The 22,615-nt window shown below is 42.0% G+C and overlaps 1 protein-coding gene across 4 annotated transcripts in view; it reads left to right on the top strand.

The window, feature by feature from the left end:
* The window catches only part of tmem63a (transmembrane protein 63A), a 178,794-nt gene that overhangs the window by 65,218 nt on the left and 90,961 nt on the right, over nt 1–22,615 (top strand). Inside the window, exon 1 of one of the 4 annotated variants that reach the window (XM_060902820.1) lies at nt 21,150–21,269. The exons of the other annotated variants lie outside the window; for them this stretch is intronic. The gene's annotated coding sequence lies outside the window, so the exon portion shown is untranslated. Of the gene's footprint in view, nt 1–21,149; nt 21,270–22,615 lie in introns of those variants that run through there. 4 annotated transcript variants of the gene reach the window in all.

Genomic DNA, 22,615 nt, shown 5'->3' with positions numbered 1-22,615 from the left:
AACTATTGATTAAAAAACAAAGACACTGAGAAATGGTTCTATAAACAACTTTACCAATATAAAAGATTACCAGGACTACAAAAATGCAGAAAAATAGGCTTTACTTATCCAAATGCACCTGTTGGTTTAAAAGTTAAAGTGCATAGAACCTCACAGCATACATAACATGAAGTTACCTGAAAATATAATATAAATGCCTCAGCTTTCATGTAAGAAAAAAAAAAACTATTAATACTAGTACTGTGTGCAGGCAGTCTCTCCTGAAGACTACATTAAACAATAATTATAAACTAATAAAATAAATGGCTCAGGCTTCATAGAAAAAAACCAACAATTTGAACAGAATCTCACAGTATGATGCTGAAGCTGCCTAAACAATGGAAAATAAAATACCATTTTGGCAAAAATGTTGGCATCCATTAATTTCTTGTATTAAGTAAAAAAAAAAAAGTAAAGTGTGCACAGTCCTTCACTGTAAACATAACACACTTTCAGTAACAGAATTTAAGCCTATATAAACACTGACTCGCACATGCTGCTCCTCTTGAACGTATACACGGAAGGCGGAAGGTAGTTTGTCGACCTCACCTCAAGACGACGCCAACGATTGGTCAAATTTGCGGGAAAGTTGCGGTGATTGGATATAATTGCAACACCGCCCTGAATTCGTGGGGATTGGTTGAATTTGCATTGAAGTTGCAAATCGCAACATCGCGAAATCCTGGAGGGTCTGATTTTAGTTTAGAGCTTGTGGTACATGGGCGTGGAGGCCATCTATTAAGAGTGTCATTCTGAGTGATATTGAAATCCCCACCAATTATAGACTAGCATCTGGGTATTTATCCAGCCAATGTTTAAGTTTGTCTTCAACCACATCCAAAAAGATGTCATTCTCTGTAGAAGAGTTATAACCATACATATTAATAGCAATTATTATGTTTCCCTCAAAAGAAATGATCAAAAAACAAAAATGACCCAATGGATCACTATCTGTACCTACAATATTTCCTGTGAAGTCATTTTTTAGAATTGCTACACCAGCAGAGTGAGAGGATCCATGTGCAAGCCACAACTCGTTACCCCACTGAGTCCTCCAAAAGTTTGTATCCTCCTTTGTTGAGTGACATTCTTGAAAAAAATAAAAGCTAGTTTTATAGTTCTTAGCATAAAGAAATAAGGCTTTCCTTTTTACACTGTCTTTTAACCCCCTGACATTAATGGACAAAAAAAGAGAGAGACATACAGAAAATCTCATCTCATCTCATTATCTCTAGCCGCTTTATCCTGTTCTACAGGGTCACAGGCAAGCTGGAGCCTATCCCAGCTGACTACGGGCGAAAGGCGGGGTACACCCTGGACAAGTCGCCAGGTCATCACAGGGCTGACACATAGACACAGACAACCATTCACACTCACATTCACACCTACAGTCAATTTAGAGTCACCAGTTAACCTAACCTGCATGTCTTTGGACTGTGGGGGAAACCGGAGCACCCGGAGGAAACCCACGCAGACACGGGGAGAACATGCAAACTCCGCACAGAAAGGCCCTCATCGGCCACGGGGCTTGAACCCGGACCTTCTTGCTGTGAGGCGACAGCGCTAACCACTACCATACAGAAAATAACTAACAAAAAGCAAGTAGATTGGCACCAAATGTCAACAACACTGAGTTAAAACTCAATCACACTAGTTTGCACTTGAACTATTTTAACTGAATCAGCACAACTCATTTAAGTGAACCATGGCCATAGCTAGGTAAGAATAGCAATTCAGCATTAACTGAGTAGGTAGGCTACTAGCCTGAACACGCCATTTACCCTAAACTGATGACAAATTGAATATCCAGCACAAAATATAATCCAATGTAGACAAAATAGGCCTATAAACTAAACATAGCTCTAGGTTATCAATAAGATATGAATGGCTATGAAAAACAAAATGTAGATCATGTGAACAAACGGCCTTGCATGTGTTCATCAAGAATACAATCAGCTAAAGATTAGGTATTAAGCAACCCATAGTTGACTGCAATTAGCTATGCAGGCTATCTAATGTTATTTAGGCAGGTCTTTAACTGAGACTTTTTTCTACCGTCAATTACTGCAGCAGCGCCATTGAAAACAGCCTTTTCCCCTTCACCTCTTGCTTTCTCCACAAGTCAAGTCAAGTTATTTGTATAGCGTTTTTAACAATAAACATTGTCGCAAAGCAGCTTTACAGAATTTGAACGACTTAAAACATGAGGTAATTTTATCCCCAATCTATCCCCAACGAGCACGCCTGTGGCGACGGTGGCAAGGAAAAACTCCCTCAGATGACACGAGGAAGAAACCTCGAGAGGAACCAGACTCAAAAGGGAACCCATCCCCATCCGGGCAACAACAGACAACATGACTATAACATTAACAGTCCTAACAAAGTCAGCTTCGTTGATGCTATAAACCAGGGCTATTCAACTTTAGTACCAAGAGGGCCGATTGGAAATATCACTGAGTTTTCGGGGGCCGCATACAAAAAGACACCGCAAAATAATTGCATCCAACTGCATTTAATGTCAAAGCAAAATTTTATCCAGTGCAAAAGCAATTACTCAAATTTGTAAACAAAAAACATTCTAACATCATCTTTTTTTTAAAAATAGTTTTTGATTTAGCTATTTCAATTTGATTTTATGCTGACATAACACACTTGTCCATAACACACATAATACTATCCATCCAAAACATTCTTCCTTCTGACAGATAACCAAGTTGCCACACAAGCTATGTATAATAGGCCTACATCACAGCATTAAAAACACAGCATAACAAAACAACTTATCTATAGGACAGGTTCATTGCACACTAACTATGTATCACATCATATCAGTTCACATCACATCAAACTGTTTTTTTTTTTTCCAAACAGTTTCTGATTTGGCTATTTCAATTTATGCTGACATAACACACTATCCATGACACACATAACACACAAATAATCCAAAACAAACAATTTTCTGACAGGTAGCCTATGTTGCCACACATGCCTACATCACAGCATAGTTTTTGAATGTAGCCAATCAGTGTGAAAAATTGCACTGTCTTGATTTGGCTATTTCAAGATAATTAGGCTCATAAGTGGTAAGAGCAATCCTGAGGCATTCATGCAACTTCTCATTGGTCAAAGAACAACGTGACTTTGTTTTGATGGCATTCAAATGAGAAAAGCTAGACTCGCAGGTATAAGTGGACCCAAACATTGTCAGTATTTGCAAAGCCACTTTCCTTATTGTGGGGTACTGTTGCTTGCTAACATGTTTAGACCAAAAGTTGTCTGCACCCTCAGACTGCAAGTACGTTTTTAAAGCAAAGGAAGACTGCAAATCCACTAATTCCATCTGAAACATGCTTTCATTAACACAACATACCTCTTGCGCTTTTAAACTCACTTCTCCATCGGGAGCAAGAGGGTCACGGGCAAACAACAGCATTTCTTTGGGGATGGTGAACTTTTGGAATCTTTGCGTAAAGTTCTCAGTCAGTTTTGCCATGAAGTCTGTCATTACGTGTGTAATGTGACGTCCGGGTGCAGTGGTCATAAATTCACGGAGGTGTGGAAAGTGCATTAATTTTGAGTCACTCAAGTCTTTTGTTAAGATTGTCAACTTGGCTTCGAAGGCACATAGCCTGTCCACTAAATCCGCAATCGACTTTTCACGGCCCTGTAGTTCCTGATTCAAAGTATTCAGGCAGACACGGACTGGCCATCGGGAGTAGCGGGAGTTTTCCCGGTGGGCTGGTGGTTCAGTGTGGGCCGGCGGAGAAAAAAAAAAAAACAGTTGCGCGCTGGCCTTTAATATGATAAGCAATGTTAACAGTTTCTTTAAGAAACTGTTAACATTGCTTATTACAGTTGCGCGCTGGCCTTTAATATGATAAACAATGTTAACAGTTTCTTAAAGAAACTGTTAACATTGCTTATCATATTAAAGGCCAGCGCGCAACTGTTTTTTTTTTTTTTTCTCCACCGGCCCACACTGAACCACCGGCCCACTGGGAAAACTCCCGCTGGCCAGTCCGTGCAGCAGACCTATCAGTGGCATTTATTTTTATTTTAATTCAACGCTAATTTTCTCGCAAATATTCAATCAGGAAAGGTCAGGTTGAGCAGTTTCATGTGTTGTGCTTGTGTGAAAACTCAAGAATTAGTATGACCATTGGGGGCAGCGTTGCGCTACTTGCAAATCATAGGCCTATGCTCGACAATCACAGCAAGTATGATTCAGCAAGATCACGAGGAGTCCATTCTCATGGCGGGCCGCACAAAATTTTCATCGGGCCGCATCTGGCCCGCGGGCCGCTAGTTGAATAGGCCTGCTATAAACCCTCCACCAACAGAAACCTGAGTGCAAAACCGCTCACGACAACCGCAGTCTCAAAGTCAGCAAGTCAACTGCAGTCCCCAGCCACAAAAACACCACTGCAAGAGTCCAGAGCGTCCTCCAGGCACGACCCCCAACTGTCCACATGGGGCCACCCTCCACAGGAGCGATGCGATGAGACTCCAACCAGACACGGGGCAGGGCACTAGGATGGACCAGGCAGGTCCGAGGAGCAGAAGAGGCCAGCATCTCAATCCCAGGATCGACATGTAACTCAGAGGGACAGATTTTTTTTTTTTTGGGGGGGGGAGAAGAGAAGAGAGAGAAAACACAGGTTGTTAGGTATGCCCAATGTCACCTGAATAAGTAGGAGCAGTATACATGTTGCACTGAGTACAAGCACGGACTCCGGCAACTAACTATGACAGCATAACTAAAAGAGGAGAGCCAGAAGGTAACACAGGCATGAGGGAGCTCCAGGACATAAAGCAGCCAGCCACTACACCGTCAACAAACTTGAGTGAGCAAGTGAGTGGGGGACTGACAGCATCCATACATCCCAGTTTACCAAAACACTATGTCTGAGGACTCTCCAAATCTACTCCTTTACCTCATAAACACCATTAACAAAAGGCTTGACTAAACAGATATGTTTTCAGCCTAGACTTAAACACTGAGACTGTGTCTGATTTCCAAACACTACTTGGAAGGCTGTTCCATAACTGTGGGGCTTTGTAAGAAAAGGCTCCGCCCCCTGATGTAGCCTTCACTATACGAGGTACCAGCAGATAGCCTGCACCTTTTGATCTAAGTAGGCGGGGCGGGTCATAGAGGACCAGAAGTTCACTCAGGTACTGTGGCACGAGACCATTCAGTGCTTTAAAGGTCAATAGTAGTATTTTATAATCAATACGAAATTTGATTGGGAGTCAATACAGTGTGGATAAGACAGGGGTGATGTGATCATATTTTCTAGTTCTAGAAGGACTCTTGCTGCTGCATTTTGAACTAACTGGAGCTTATTTATGCACTTATTGGAACATCCAGACAGTAAGGCATTACAATAATCCAACCTGGAGGTAACGAAAGCATGAACTAGTTTTTCCGTGTCATGTAGTGACATTAAATTTCTTATCTTAGCAATATTTCTGAGATGAAAGAAAGCTATCCGGGTAATGTTATCAATGTGAGTTTTGAATGAAAGACTGGGGTCAATAATCACTCCGAGGTCTTTTACTGCTGCACGCGAAGAAACAGAAAGACCATCCAGAGTTACTGTGTAATCAGAAAACTTACTTCTAGCTGCTTGTGGTCTTAATACAAGTACTTCAGTCTTGTCAGAGTTAAGCAGAAGGAAGTTAGGCCATTATTAAAAAATGTTCTGTTTCCGGTCCACCGGCCGGGTGAGTGCCGTTTGTGTGGTTGAAATTTTTTTTTTTAACGCCGGTTTTTTGACATTTTTTTCGGGTTCGTAAATCTAAAATCGAACTTGACATTTACGCATTCCCAGGGCTTTCCACTAAGGCTCATACTAGCCAGCCATGACAAATAAGTAGCCAGCCGGGGGGGGGGGGAGTAAACACAAAATAAACTCCTGTGCATGCAGTTCACAGGATTAAATGTATTTTCCACAGACCATTTATTTATTCACTTTACTCAAATACAAATTAAAATGGCAGTAAATCATCTTTCTTTTCTTGTGTATTGCATCATGAGGCGTTCCTGGCTTGTAAATCTCTTATTTTTGGTGCATGACGCATTAACGCAACTGAGCATGCTATGAATTAACAACGACAATGGTCTGCAGTGGTGGCTACACAATTAAACACTCAGCGAACATTTCTCCATTTGTGTATGAAAATACGCTCCAACGACTCAGTTTGGTTTCATTTACAACCAACGGTGTATTTGATGCCAGCACGTAATTGAACGAGAGAAGACTGGTTTACCGGAGACAAAATAAGCGCTTCTCTGCTTCTGTCGCTTCCGACACACTACTGCCTCCGCTGAGTGCGCGCGCACACACCGCATGTAGGGGCTGCGGATGAGTTACTCTCCCTTGATCTGGGATGTAGTGGTGCGTAAACGCACATAAACGCCGTTTACCCACCTCCAGATTTTAGGAAATAGCGTTTATGAACCTCTAAATATAGTTTACGCACGTCCAAGCATAGTTTACCCACCTCTAAATACAGTTTACGCACGTATGTCTCTTGTTTTAGACAGATATTAAAACAGCTTTTCCGTTATTTTTCAATTGCCTACACCTAGTAGATCCTGCACAAGTTCTTGTGGGTTTTATCAACACTGCGTAGCCTACGCGTAGTAATTGTCTGTCTACCGCTCGCCCTCTTGCGGGAGCCAGCAGACTGCGAGATTCATTAGTCACTGATTACGTGTGTGAAGAAATGGTGAAGAAATGGATATTAGGCAATTTCTGAAGCGTCGGAGCATCACCCTTCCAGCTGATACCAGCAAAACGTCTCGACACAGTGAGTCCAAAAAGAATCCTGAACTTCACGTTTTTAGGATAAACTCCCCATCGTTTTGGTTTGTGAACCATGCCACTAACTAACGTTAGGTTGTTAACTTGTGCCAACAAATTAGCCTACCTTTCTGGCAGACAAATGACGTTATTAGTGCAGTCTAAAGTTTTTGGTAATTATTATATCAACATAAATTCAGTATTTGTAGCGCATTGTAAGACAAATAGTTGTCATTTCATGTTAATCTCGAAGTCATGATGACAGCATGCTAGCTTCATGTCACGGACATAATATAGAGAACTTAGCCTAAAGTAACGTTAGGCAAGTCACTCCTCCCCGCCCTTCTCGGTGTGTGGGTGTGTGTGTTTATTTTTTAAAGAAGGCTATAGCATTCAGATTGGGCAGAAATACTTGTCCACATGATTGGTGTACTTGGCCGTTTTAATTTAATTTTACAGATAGTGGTGGAGAGACAGACAGTGTTGCGGAGCCAGGAGAAACAGCAGGAGGAGAGACAGAAGGAGGAGAGAGTGAGAGGAGGAAAATAGGGCAAAGAGAGGATGAAACAGGATGAAACAGGATCAACTACAAGAGGAGAAAAGGGAGGAAAAGAGAGAAGGCAAATGGATGGAGAATCAGATAGGCCTTTAAGAGAAACTTTGATAGAGGAAACTGAGGGAGAAACAGAGAGAGGAGAAAATGAGGGAAGAAAAACAGAAATAGACGGAACAGAAGGAAGAGAAAATGAGGGAGGAGAATCAGACAGAGAAGATGCAGAGACAGACGAAATGGAGGCAGAGGAAACTGAGACAGTATCAGAAAGCATCAGATGCCATCCACACATCTGGACTGAAAGTATGTGTAATTTGCCATTCTTACACACAGTCTTTATTTTTCTCTCTTTATTGATTATTTAGATTTCATAAACACCACTCTACTTGGTGTCTCACACACACACACACACACACACACACACACACACACACACACACACACACACACACACACAAATGCTTGGACTCACTCACACATGCACACAAGTAAACACACATGCACATTCACACTCACACACACACACACACAAACACTTTCATACACACACATACAAAAGTTAACATTCTTCTAGTGCAAGGTCTACTGCTGTGATATATCTGTCAGCTTATGGATTTCATATGGCCTACTGCTGGTATGTGTAATTTGCCATTCTTTCACACTGACATTATATTTCTCTTTATTAAGATTTAATAAACCTCAAACATACTTATTGTGTATCTTGTTTTATGAATGATATAGTAGAGACCTCAGGGAACCCTTGTCACACACATACATACATGCACTCACACACACAAGTACACACACATGCACATTCACAAACACTCTGTCATATACACACACACACACACACACACACACACACACACATACATGCACTGTCATGCACACACACACACACTCCTATGTGTCAGAAAAGTTGTTTCATACAGTACGCATCGTAGCATCCTTGCGTCATGCTTGCGTCGACTATGAATTGGCCCTTACAACGTCGTGGTCCCCCGATCCCAAAATTTATAGTTTACCCACCTCTTTTTTTACCACTACACCCCTGCCCTTGATCAACGAAGTCTGCGGGGAATTTGTGGTTATTATTGGTACAAACAGCACGAATCACAACTTAAATGAGTGCGGTTCAGTTTGACATTGTCAGTCCATTAGATAAACATTTAATTTTATTAAAATCTAAAATTAATATTTAGAGCCTGTGGGCTACAAAAATAATAGTCATTAAAGTAGCCGGCTGGACTTAATTGTGTAGTCGGCTGTATGGCCGGCAGCCGGCACTTGTGGAAAGCCCTGCATTCCACGCAGAATACAGAATTGAATCAGCTCTGCGCATGCGCCATGCGGCACAAAAAAATGGCAGCCACCATGAAGGAAGGAGATCCGGAGTTTTCAAACATTTGCTTAAGTGTGAAATCGCAAAATGGTATTCCAGCGAACAACAAAATAGTAAAGATTCAGAAAAACAAATCATTCAGTGATCATTTTAATAGTGTAATTTCATCCGAACTAGGCCTAACGGTCGATTTAGAACTACAAAAAGTCCGTGTGTCGGACATTTTAAGTACCTTTGTAAAAGTTTTGCAAATGTTGCAGTCAGCATTTAAAATGCTAACTTAAAGTTTTTGTACAAGTTTCAGTTGATTAAACTGTCATATTTTATTAATGTGTCTGCTTTTGTAATAAAAAAATACTGAAAGGAAAAGCAAACACAGCATTGCGATTTCTTATCCATCCATATATTAAAAAAAAAAAAAATCCCTCCTTCCCGACTGAAAATTTTTTTGCTCACCCGGTGGACAGGAAATGGATTTTTTTTTTAAGGATGGCCTTAATAAGCATCCAGTGTAATATCCTTTACACATTCCTCAATTCTATTTAGCTGGTGTCTCTCATCAGGTTTTGCAGAAACATACAACTGTGTGTCATCAACTTAACAGTGGAAACTAATACAATGTTTACGAATAATATCACCCAGAGGTAACATATATAAAGAAAAAAGCAGTGGACCCAAGACAGAACCTTGTGGAACACCAAATTTTACCTCAGTACGTCTAGAAATATCACCATTTATATCAACATACTGATAGCGATCAGTTAAATAAGAGCTGAGCCAGGAGAGGGCCGTTCCCTTAACTCCCACAACATTTTCTAGTGTATCCAGAAGAATGGAATGATCAATGGTATCAAATGCTGCACTAAGGTCAAGCAACACAAGCAGTGAGACACAGCCCTGATCAGATGCCAACAGTAGGTTGTTTACTACTTTAACCAAAGCTGTCTCTGTGCTATGATGAGGTCTAAATCCTGACTGATACATTTAATGGATGTTATTCCTATGTAAATAGGAGCATAACTGCTGTGCCACAGCTTTTTTAAGGATCTTGGAGATAAAGGGGAGGTTTGATATTGGCCGATAATTGGACAGCTGACAGGGATCAAGGTCAGGTTTTTTAATCAGGGGTTTAATAACTGCTAGTTTAAAGGATTTGGGTACATAGCCAATCCTAAGAGAAGAATTTATTATTTTTAGAAGAGGTTCAATTACTTCAGGTATTATCTGTTTGAATAGACGTGTAGGTAAGGGATCTAGTATGCAAGTTGAGGCTTTTGATACCGAGATTAATGAAAGTAATTCAGTTTCTTTTAGGGGAGTAAAACATTCTACAGTAATTGATGATCTGATACAGTTATATTGTTAACTACAGGGTCACTTACATTGTCTGACCTTAAATTAGTAGTTTGAATTTTTTGTCGGATATTCTCAATTTTGTCACTAAAAAATTCATGAAATCGTTGCTACTACATACTACAGGTATGCATGTGTCTATAGTGGACTTATTAGGGCCCGAGCACCGAACGGTGTGAAGACCCTATTGTTTTTCGAAGGATTATTTTTTTTTTCTGTCGCGTTTGGCCTTATTTGAGGCATTTCCCATGCACGAAAACTCATGAAATTTGATACACACATCAGTCATTGTCACTGCTACTCAGCCACAGACTTTTGGCCCCGGGCATGGCCCAGGGACTTCATTTCCATTTCCCACTGAAATGAATGGGTAGAACTTTGGAATGATAATGTCATAAGGCCATTTGGAGTGAAATTACACATGGTCATTTTTAACGTACTCCTAGACAGTTCATCAAATTCATGTCAAACTTGGCAAACATGATGCCAAAATATCGCTGAAGTTGAATTGCTAAGGGATTTTTGATATGTTGTAATATGTTGAAATATTATAACACATAATATGCCAAGATATTGCTGAATGTTGAACTTGATATCTTGTAATATGATTCTGATTCTCTTTAGCCGTTATGGGCCTGTCTGGTATAGCGCCACCAACTGGCCAAGAAAAGAATAGGGTTTTGAATATGTTTTGAGACACATGATGAATTTTAACATGCTCCTCCTAGACAGTGCATGAGATTCATGTGAAATTTGTTATACGTAATGCCAAGATGTCGCTGATATTAAATTGCGAAGGGATTTCTGATATCTTGTAATATGTTGAAATTGCCTTATGATTTTAAAGGTCCCATGGCATGGTGGTTTGTTGATGCTTTAAACGGGCTCGTGGAGGCTTCCGGATGTTATATCCGCAGCCTTTCTCGAAATGAACCCTCGGCACGTAAATATAGCCTCCTGGGAGAAAGCCCCATTTCAGCGCTTTTCCCAGTGCGTCGTTTTGCTAATGAGAAGCAGGAGGCGGGGAAGGGTAGAGGGTTGGGGCGGGCCATGGGGGGAGGGGGAGGGGCTTGACCAAGCTGAGCACACACATACTCGCTGCTATCAGCGCCTGTAGCCACACTGCTAAGACAAAACCCCGTTCTCCCTCAGACTCCTTTCGTAAACTCAATGTGACACAGAGAACAGAGAGTGAGAGTGTTCGGAGTGGTAGTTTACGAACGTATAATACCCTAGGCTTGAACACGCACTCCATAACCAAAGAGGATAGAAGCAGCAACTACAGCAACATATCGCTTATCCAACAGAAGACATGCATTGCGGAGCAATAGTCAAACATAAGCTCATAAGTTACAGTCAATTTCCAGACTAAACTCAATTTAACAGAGCATGCTGCATGCTCTTTAGTTTTGTAGCGCAGATTACCTGGCTAACTGCAGGAAGCGGTTAGCTGCACAGCTAATGTAGCCATTGCTAGGCTAACGCACCGATTTTAAAACACGGCAAAACGACCAGTTATACACTTACTTGTTCAGTGTTTGTTGCTGATGCGGCAGGGATGCTTGGTACGGACCCAGGCTTCAGTGACAGTTGATGTGCAAAACCTGCCCTGTACTGTCCCAAGTTGTGGAAACATTCATCAGGAAAATGCTTCCGACAAACATACACCGTCTTAGGTAGACTCAACGGTGTATTATTGAAGTAAATAAAATTAAGCCACTGCATCTTCAGGGGCTCTCCCGTCGGCAGTAAAAACAGACTCTTTTCTGTGTTGTCACATCCATGTACAGCGCAATTTCCATGTTTCGCTCGCTTAGGTGATGCCATGTTGTTGTGTCCTCTATGTTCTCCTCACTACAACTGGGCGGGCAATCCATACAGTGGGTGGGAATCCAGAGGGGGGGCGTGGGGATCGTCTCCCTTGCTGACGTAGTAAAGGGAAGAGCTTATCAACGCGCCGTTTTGACGCGCCATTCTCAAATGTTGGGCATAGTTTGGTTTACACATTATGAAATTTCTAGCCACTGGGGTGACTTAAGAAGGTCAGAGGAACTCATTTTAACGTTAAAAAACCTCAGAAAGTGAAAATTTCATGCCATGGGACCTTTAATATCTTGCCACATAAACAGGAAACGTGTCAGAAAGCCACAGTGCACTGACTGTATGGTCGGACACTTCTTACTTCAATAGATATTATGATTATTATGATAACCTGATGCCCAATGGGCCTGCCTGTTATAGCGCCACCATCTGGCCAAGCAGGAAATCTCATCTCATCTCATCTCATCTCATCATCTCTAGCCGCTTTATCCTGTTCTACAGGGTTGCAGGCAAGCTGGAGCCTATCCCAGCTGACTACGGGCGAAAGGCGGGGTACACCCTGGACAAGTCGCCAGGTCATCACAGGGCTGACACATAGACACAGACAACCATTCACATTCACACCTGCGGTCAATTTAGAGTCACCAGTTAATCTAACCTGCATGTCTTTGGACTGTGGGGGAAACCGGAGCACCCGGAGGAAACCCATGCAGACACGGGGAGAACATGCAAACTCCGCACAGAAAGGCCCTCGCCAGCCACGGGGCTTGAACCCGGACCTCCTTTCTGTGAGGCGACAGCGCTAACCACTACACCACCGTGCCGCCAAGCAGGAAATGTGCCAGAAATTGGCAATGCCTTAACTGATTGATCTGACACTTTACAAAATATTGTGTATTATGATTGTAATGAGGGCGGCACGGTGGTGTAGTGGTTAGCGCCGTCGCCTCACAGCAAGAAGGTCCGGGTTCGAGCCCCATGGCCGGCGAGGGCCTTTCTGTGTGGAGTTTGCATGTTCTCCCCGTGTCCGCGTGGGTTTCCTCCGGGTGCTCCGGTTTCCCCCACAGTCCAAAGACATGCAGGTTAGGTTAACTGGTGACTCTAAATTGAGCGTAGGTGTGAATGTGAGTGTGAATGGTTGTCTGTGTCTATGTGTCAGCCCTGTGATGACCTGGCGACTTGTCCAGGGTGTACCCCGCCTTTCGCCCGTAGTCAGCTGGGATAGGCTCCAGCTTGCCTGCGACCCTGTAGAAGGATAAAGCGGCTAGAGATAATGAGATGAGATGAGATGAGATGAGAGAGATTGTAATGATATTCACATGTGTAATTCAGATGCCTAGCACAGCGCCACCATCTGGCCAAGCAGGAAATGGGGGAAAATGTTCAATTTATTGATGGATTGATCTGAAACTTTACAAAATATTGGATATCATGAGTCTGATGATATATACAATTCTGTGCACACTCATACACTCACAGTCATATGCATATTTATGCATACACACACTCACAAGTATGCACTCAAATGCACACGCAACATCCATGAGCACACTCTCTTTCACACACACACACACACACACACACACACACACACACACACACACACACACACTTTCTCTGTCTCTGACAAACAGACACACACACATACACACAAAATAATAGCAGAGCTCCAGTGGAGCACCATACCTAAGAAAAAATGGTAAACCCATCAAGTCGATATTTTGTGGTTTGTCCATGTACGTGTACCACCAGTCATACACACCGCCTAGTGGTCAGTGTTAGTAATTACCAGTCATACACACCGCCTAGTGGCCAGTGTTAGTAATTACCAGTCATACACACCACCTAGTGGCCAGTGCTAGTAATTACCAGTCATACACACCACCTAGTGGCCAGTGCTAGTAATTACCAGTCATACACACCGCCTAGTGGCCAGTGCTAGTAATTACCAGTCATACACACCGCCTAGTGGCCAGTGTTAATCATTACCAGTCATACACACTGCCTAGTGCTAGCCAGTAAAGAAATAAAACAAGAGAGACTGGCTATGATATAAGGAAATTCTACAACCCAGAAACAGATGGGAGCTCCGCTTTTAGGCAGTGCTTAAATCTGTATATTAGTGACCTGCCATCATTGTGCATTTTGTTGCAGACATATGAAAACTCTGCATGTAGACACACACACAGGAACGCTAAGATGACTTAAGATTACAGCGTGAGATAGAAATAAGGAGGAGACACATGTATAGTTTTGTATAAATGTACATTTTCACACCACAGAAACACACACACACTTACAGTCTTTGTCTGTCTATCTCTCATCCGTCAAGCAGTCATGGCATTTGCAACATGCACATCACCTTTGAACATTTGATGAATATATGACATGTGACTGTTTTGTTGGGTGGCGGAATGTCCTGGGTTACGGAACAACACGTACGAGGGCCCGTCAAGGCCGCTAGCAGCTTTAATTCCTGGTTAATTTTGCTACAGTATTAAATAGGAATCTAGGATTATTTTTGTTATCTTCTATTAGGTAGGCTACAAGAGGCCACAGCCTATTTCTAGCATCTTTGGTTTCCTGTGATAAGTCCTCGAAGATCTTTATGTTGTTCTTTGATAGCACGGCAGAGGTCCGAGCAGCTTTCCATACCATATCCCTGTGAGAGCGGGAGATGAATTGCACAACGATGCGTCAGGTTCGCCTGTCATCCTGAGGACCGATCCTGTACACGATGTCCACAGAGTTCGGGAGAAGTTCAGCAATATCCGGAGACATCTGGGCGAACAGATCGATGATGGCCCTCTTGACATTTTCACCTTGTTTTTCTTTGATTCCTGCAACACGCAAATTCCACCATCATTTGTAAGAGTCCATCTCCGAACACTTATGATGCAGCCATTCGTTTTCTTTCTCTAGACTGTCAACTTTGCCTTGCATTATATTCACTTTCCCCTTAACATCCTCAAGTTGTGTGTTCATGAATTCCAAAGAAGCAATGAGATCTTTTATTGACTGGGTGTTGTTTTTTACCGCATTTTCCACAGACTGCAGTTTCGCAATTGATTCCTCTTGCAAACATCCAACTTTCTGTATGGCTGCTAACAGTACACTGTTAGACACAAGTGGACTGTCAGAGGGTCTGGATTTCTTAGCATGAGGCTCAGGCTCGGGAGTTGACGGTAATGCAGGTCCCTCTGCCACAGCATCAAAGTCATTTTCCAACGATTTCTTTGCATAGCTGTGTAAGGCTCGTTTCAAATCGCTGTTCAAGTCCACTGGATCACTGTCTTGACTCATTTTCCTTGGATTTTGGTTCGATTGTTTATCTTATTCAATCTTTATCTTGCAGGCTAATTTCCTAGCACTCTGGATACAGGCTAGTTATCATGTTAAAATTAATGAGAAAAATAAACAACTTTTATGGTTACTAAGAGCTACTAATTCATAATAACGACGTATTAAAATAAAAGATAACGTATTCTAACCAGTCCTTATCATATTAGACAAGCTTAAGTGCAGGGCTGCCAACTTTTCGAAATTCCTTGGAGTGAGGTTTTTTTTTTTTTTTTTGGGGGGGGGGTCGACAGCAAAATTTTTCCGCACACCACACAGTAAGTGGGAATTTTGTATTCAGTTTGATATTCACTTGTCCCCCTGCATTCTGGTGTTTTGTTTGTGGGTCGTCCAGCTGGAGATGGACGGGGGGGGGGGGGGGGGGGGGGTTTGAGATTTTGGATTTAGTAGATGTTCCTGCATTCTGGTGGATTTTTGGAGTGGCCTGCTGTGCAATACCTACATTCTTACACACCCTGACTTGCCAGGCCTTCAGCTTGTGGCCAACAAAAGCACCAAGTTTTGGCTTAAAAGCCCCCACACTAGAAAACTACAGATGACTGCCAATGTTCCTGTAGCCCTATAGACCTGTGTTTCAGATTTAAAGGCAAGTTCATGTTTGAAAATATTTCATCAGCTAAGCCTAAACACCTTCTGAATTGAAACTAAATGTTAAGTTTTTAATAACTGTTGCAAAAAATAAGATTGTCCCTCATTGACTATTCATTATGCATTTAAGGGCTTTCCCCACCACTGGGTTCAGCAGAAGATTGGCATGGGGAAAAATATCAACAGCAAAAGAACAAATAAAATGCTTAAACAGTAAGCAAAATGTGCATGTGCTACAAGAAACATTAAAATGATTAATTTTGAACAGTATTGAAACACAAAAAGGCTGAACTTTGGCCATAGGTGGGAATGTGCACACGAAGTTGGGCTTAAAAGTTTTGGTCATACTTAAATAAGCTATATTAATATATTTCTTATTAATTTATTTCTTATCTATGTTTCTTATTAGTAATAGAGCATTCGTCAGGGCCTGTTATCTGACAAATATTCTCTACCTGTCTTGCCCTCTTTGAAACCCTGTCTCCTCAGTATATTGTTCTCTGTCTTTTTTTTTAATTATTCACAAGTTCAAGTTCTTTGATATTACAGGTGACCATGCTTTATTTACTTTAACTGAGCAATTACATACATCATAAATAATTAAAAATAAAAACCCTGTAAATAAACAATAGGTATGGTGGCTAATGGCTCTTCTTGCATTTGTAATATTATCTCTTACTTGCTTTATTTTACAACATTTCCAGTATGGCTTCAAATAAAGTCATAAAGTATGATAACATACAGTAAACAAACTAAAAATGCGCCTTAATAAATGTGTGCTAAGGAGGTGCTCTCCCGTGCTGCTTGTTGGGGAAGATAGAGGCTGTGGCATGGCAGTAGGCCTACACTGCAAAAACCTGGCTTACAAAAACAAGAAAAAAAGTAATAAAATTAGGAATATTTTACTTAAAATAAGCAAAATTATCTGCCAACAGAACAAGAAAATTTGACTTGGCAAGATTTTTAAAAACAAATAAATATATCTAGCTTTAGAAACCCCACAGATGTCTTAAAACTAGTGTATTTATACTAAAAACAAGTAAAGTTGTACTACTCATTTTAACATGCTAGATACTTTGTCCCCCAACCAACAGTCTGACTATTTCATCTGGGCATATCGGTGTGCTCTGTTTAAGTAAGTGTTTATACCAACTGAGACCGCCAAATAAATCAAAATCAAAACAACAAACCAATCCATTTTGTAGCCTATTTTTGTTGCCAGATTGACAATACAACAATTCATTTAATTTAGTTATCTGTTTTGTGTTAAGAGATTAAAAGAAAGGATAAGATGCTTGAAATAAGAAATTCTGACTTTGACAAACTTGTCATGGTTAATATAACACCTATGAAATTATGGTAATTCTCATTTTAAGACAGAACTTACTCATAACCAGTAATAAAATCTCAATAACAAGTTATAATACCTTATTAAGATAATTGAGGGAAAAATGCTTAAAGTAAGTGAAATACTCTTACACAAAACCTGCCTGGAAAGGAGAATTATCTTGGCAGACAAATAACAAGCATATTTTGTCTTGATTTAAGATATTTAATCTTGGTTAGATTTTACTTTTTGCAGTGATTTAGCATGCCTAGTACACAGCTCTCGATATGGCATTAAATATTCTCACAACACTTACAGGCTAAAACAATTAAGAAACTTTATAGAAGTTCATAATTACGCCAGTAACACCACACATTGGCGTGCATATGTACAAACCTGTCTGAGACACCCGTCTTCAACTCGGATACCTTCTTCTCTCTCCTCTTCCTCTAAATTGACGGTAGGCAATTATCCAACTTCTGGCGAGTGCAGCATCATTAGATGCGCCACCCATAGACATCCTCTTATTACGTAGACGGAGCATCCAACGTAAATTCTAAAAGCGCTGACGAGACGCAGGGCCGCCATCTTGGAGTGGTGATACGCTGCACTCAGTGTAATGCGCTGGCAGCGCTGGCTCGCATTTTTTTGTCATACATGTAGCTATGATAAAGGATAGTGGCGGGGTTATTATTCATAGTTGGCTTCACGTTAATAGAATATCCTGATATTAAGTGAACAGATGTCGGAGATTGTTGAAGTTGAGGAAACGGTGATTAATATCCTACAAAAAATGTGTGAATACTAAATACATTAGATATAAACAGCTTAACGTTTTTCTATCGGCTACAACCACCAATCTGTTGCAATGGATAGGGTAAATTCAGGTAAAGTGGGACACTTTTTTAAATAAAATGCAGTTTTAACAATCTAAATCCATTATAATGATTCAAATGTGTGTATGTTTTCTTTAAATAGATTGTTAAGAACATATCAAAGGGGAAATTAATCTAGTCAGTGAATTTATAAGAGCCTTTTACATCCTTCAACACAATCTGGCACCCCCTTCAGCAAAGCTGATGTATTCAGGTTGAGTGGGGCACTTTGTTTGGTATGTAGGACAATGTGTGATGACCATATATTGACCACAAACATTTTTTTTTGAAACCGAGAAAAATTTGACAGGTTAATGTAGGTTAACAGCCCTACCCCTAACACAATCTAGACTGTACATTTATACCCGTTGGCATTCACAATCATCATAATTTCTTCATCATTTCATTCATTCATTCATTCATTATCTCTAGCCGCTTTATCCTTCTACAGGGTCGCAGGCAAGCTGGAGCCTATCCCAGCTGACTACGGGCGAAAGGCGGGGTACACCCTGGACAAGTCGCCAGGTCATCACAGGGCTGACACATAGACACAGACAACCATTCACACTCACATTCACACCTACGGTCAATTTAGAGTCACCAGTTAACCTAACCTGCATGTCTTTGGACTGTGGGGGAAACCGGAGCACCCGGAGGAAACCCACGCGGACACGGGGAGAACATGCAAACTCCACACAGAAAGGCCCTCGCCGGCCCCGGGGCTCGAACCCAGGACCTTCTTGCTGTGAGGCGACAGCGCTAACCACTACACCACCGTGCCGCCCTCATTTATTTCAACTTTATCATATTTAATTTCATTCATGTCTATTATTGTCATACTCTTATGTATTAGACTAGTGCTACCTGATGACGATTTAAGTCTCTTAGCTCCTTCTCAGCTCTGGTAATATACTATTTAAAAAACAACAACAAATAGTACGGTAATGTTAAATCTTACTTGTGAAAAGTAATCCCCCTGCTTCTGTTTGAAATGGTTCGCTCGTTTGAGCAGGAGTACGCTGAGCACCAGCCTGGCATCTTTTCTTCTTCAGTCGTGTAGTATGGTGCAGTAATAGACGTTACCTTTCGTGGTTTCGTGGGATTTCATGTCATGTTCATGTCGCGCGCATTGCGTTTTTGTTGAACACAACTTCAAAATAAAAGCAATGCACATTCAGTTCATGCATGGGGTAAAATTAGAAAATACGTTTATTTTGTAATTTCTAATTAATCTTACGCGGGCCGGTCAGAATGAACCAAAGGGCCAGATGCAGCTCGCGGGCCGTAAAATGCCCAGGTCTGATCTAGATCATTGTTGGCGTTCTTTGGACAGCCACAGAATATTTTGTATTAGGCTATAATATACATATTATAATAATATAATATACATAACATGACTCGTTTAAAAGGTGAGAGTCAGCTGTAGGTGAAAACCACTTCTTTCTTGGTTCATAAGCTAGTCTTGTACCGCTCGCCGCCATGTTGAAAAGGTTAAAGTTCATCTCATCTCGGCAACTCGTGTATCAAAATTTTCTACGAGTTGCCCAGTGGAAAATACCACAAGAGGGGATGTTCATGTGTGCTTTCCATGTCGGCGTTTGGTATTTACCATAATTCCCATAGCACATGAATGCACCATTGGCCCTTTTCCACTACCCTTTTCAGCTCGCTTCAGCTCACTTCAGCCCGACACGGCTCGCGTTTCGACTACCAAAAACCAGCACGACTCAGCTCGCTTCAGCCCTGCTTAGCCCCTAAAACTCGCACCGTTTTGGAGTGGGGCTGAAGCGAGCCAAACCGAGCTGAGTGGGGCTAGGGGCGTGAGGAGACACTCCCCTGTGCACTGATTGGTGAGGAGGAGTGTCCTCACATGCCCACACACGCCCCGCGAGCACACTGGGATCTGTAAACACCGTAAACCCGGAAGAAGAAGAATTACGAATTACGAGAATTTCTGAAGCCTTATGCGCCTCGCCTCATCTATACGCTCTTGCCAGTATCTGTCCGCGTTGTCGGTGACAACAAGCCACAGCACCAAGACCAGCAACACTAACGACTCCATGTCCTCCATGTTTATTGTTTACTATTCGGGTCGTGAGACTACCGCTTAAAAGATCACTGATGTCACTGTTTGCGCTGCTTAACGACATCACCTGACGTCCACCAACTTTCGCTAACTCCACCCAATGTGTCCACCCACTTCCAGCCAGCACGGTTCAGCGCGGTTGTAGTCGAAATGCAACCCCAACAGCCCCGCTCAGCCCGACTTAGCACGGCACGGCTCAGCCCGACTCAGCCGCGTTTGTAGTGGAAAAGCGGCACATGAGTATCTCGCGCTTATCTCACCACTCCAAGATGGCGACCGTATTTCTCGCGTCAGAACAGCCAACGCTCCGTCTACGTAATAATAGGATGTCTATGGCGCCACCTACCATAGGGGAGTGTGTACAGAGGGAACACGTCTCTGCCTGTTTAGCCGTGCGTAAGGCGTAATTGATCAATCGCAAGTGGTTGGCGCGACGCAATGGGTAGCCTAGATCAGATAGATAAACTAGATTTTTTTCTAGCGTGAGAAATCGGAGGTATGGCGTGTGAAGACAATCAAATGTGTGTGTCTCACGCTCATTGCGTGAGAGTTGGCAGCCCAGTTAAGTGAGTTAGTGCTTGAATTTTTTTTTCCCAAGCTGAAAACACGTTGCCCCTCCTACAGCGCCATCTTGGCCACCGGTTTTTAAGAAAACTGTTGGAATGTTCTTTTAGCATTTACTTACAGTAAATATTATAAACCATGGGCAGTATTCAACCCATAGCTGAGTAAAATGGAGTCGCCTATACGCGGGGTTTTACGGTAATCATCGTTTGGGGAGGAAAAGCTGTTCAGTCACAAACAGTAGAGAAATTCTCATGTAGATCATATTTCCATTTAACACATTTTTTCTAAAAATAGAATGCTTATTTTGCATGAATGGGTTCATATGTCTGTACTGTATTTCTGTGCTCTGCTTTAAGAAGCTCATTTCTTTTCCTGGTGTGATTTTATCAGATGATGATGTTGTTGTCTGTGAAGATTCTCAGTCATCCAGGTCATAGTAACTGTGGGTGGTAAAAGAGAGCAACTGGACTTGCTTGAAGATTCTTGAAGACGTTTCACCTCTCATCCGAAAGGCTTCTTAAGTTCTGTTTGACTAGTAGGGAGTATCAGGTATTTATCCTCTCATGGATGAAAAGCTCATCTAAGGTGTTATTGTTGTTGTTATTATTATTATTGTTTGTTTTTGGTTTCCTCACCACTGAAAGGCTTTATTAAGCCGGATGGGAGTGTGATAAGCTACATGGACTCGTGACTAACAGTGCACGACACGAAAAGTCTCATCTCATCTCATTATCTCTAGCCGCTTTATCCTGTTCTACAGGGTCGCAGGCAAGCTGGAGCCTATCCCAGCTGACTATGGGCGAAAGGCAGGGTACACCCTGGACAAGTCGCCAGGTCATCACAGGGCTGACACAGAGTCACCAGTTAACCTAACCTGCATGTCTTTGGACTGTGGGGGAAACCGGAGCACCCAGAGGAAACCCACACGGACTGTCCGTAGGGTTGCCACCCATCCTGTAAAATACGGAATCGTCCTTTATTTGGCAATTAAATCTTGTGTCGCGTATTGAATCGATACGGGACGCGATTTGTTCCGTATTTTCATAAATGTCCAATACACATGTCTGTCTCACACATATCAACACTAAATCTAACAATAATGAACAAAATAAAACAGGAAATACTACGTTGCGGGATCTACCCAAGACACAAATCCCTCCCCTCTGTGTCACGCTCTGTGCGTTTGTGCCTGGCTGCCTGCGTCACTGCGTGTGGCGCTTTCACGGTTGCCTAGAGACAGACAACACACACCGGCGCTGCTTAAAAAAACTGGGCCTTTTAACAATGTCTGCTGCATCCAGGACTCCACCACGTCCTCAAAAGCGTAAACGCTTACAAAAATACAGACGTGAGTGGTAAGAGGCACATCCTTGGCTGGACAGCGTGAGTGGAGACGACTACAGAGCAAACTGTAAAGTCTGTCGGCGAGTGTTTTCAGTGGCGTACGGTGGGCTGTCTGACATTAGACAGCATTCGTCAGGAGAGCAACACTGCAGATATGTAAGAACACAGAAGACACAAGCGTCAGTGTCACAGTTCTTTATACCCCAATCATCTCCTGAGAGTGATACGGTATGGGACATTATGTTATGATTGTCGTTTGTTTGATTGATTGTTTGAATTAATGATCATTCATCCGTCTGACTGGACGTGTTAAAAAGGATGACAGAGTTGATCCACAAATCAAGCTCTCACTAAAAATCTCAGCACCTCACTCACTCACTCACACACACACACACACACACACACAGTCTTCCACACTGTCTTCCACACTCACCCCGCCCCCTCGCTTTCTCATCCAACCACGTACTTGCCTGTACTATACACATTCACTGACAATCAGAAAACACACATTATTATTATTATTATTATTATTATTCATTCTCATCTCATTA

This window comes from Neoarius graeffei, chromosome 21 (assembly GCF_027579695.1).
Source record: "Neoarius graeffei isolate fNeoGra1 chromosome 21, fNeoGra1.pri, whole genome shotgun sequence".
Lineage (NCBI taxonomy): Eukaryota > Metazoa > Chordata > Actinopteri > Siluriformes > Ariidae > Neoarius > Neoarius graeffei.
Note: the sequence above shows the minus strand (reverse complement) of the source record. Positions and strands in the feature narration are given on the sequence as shown.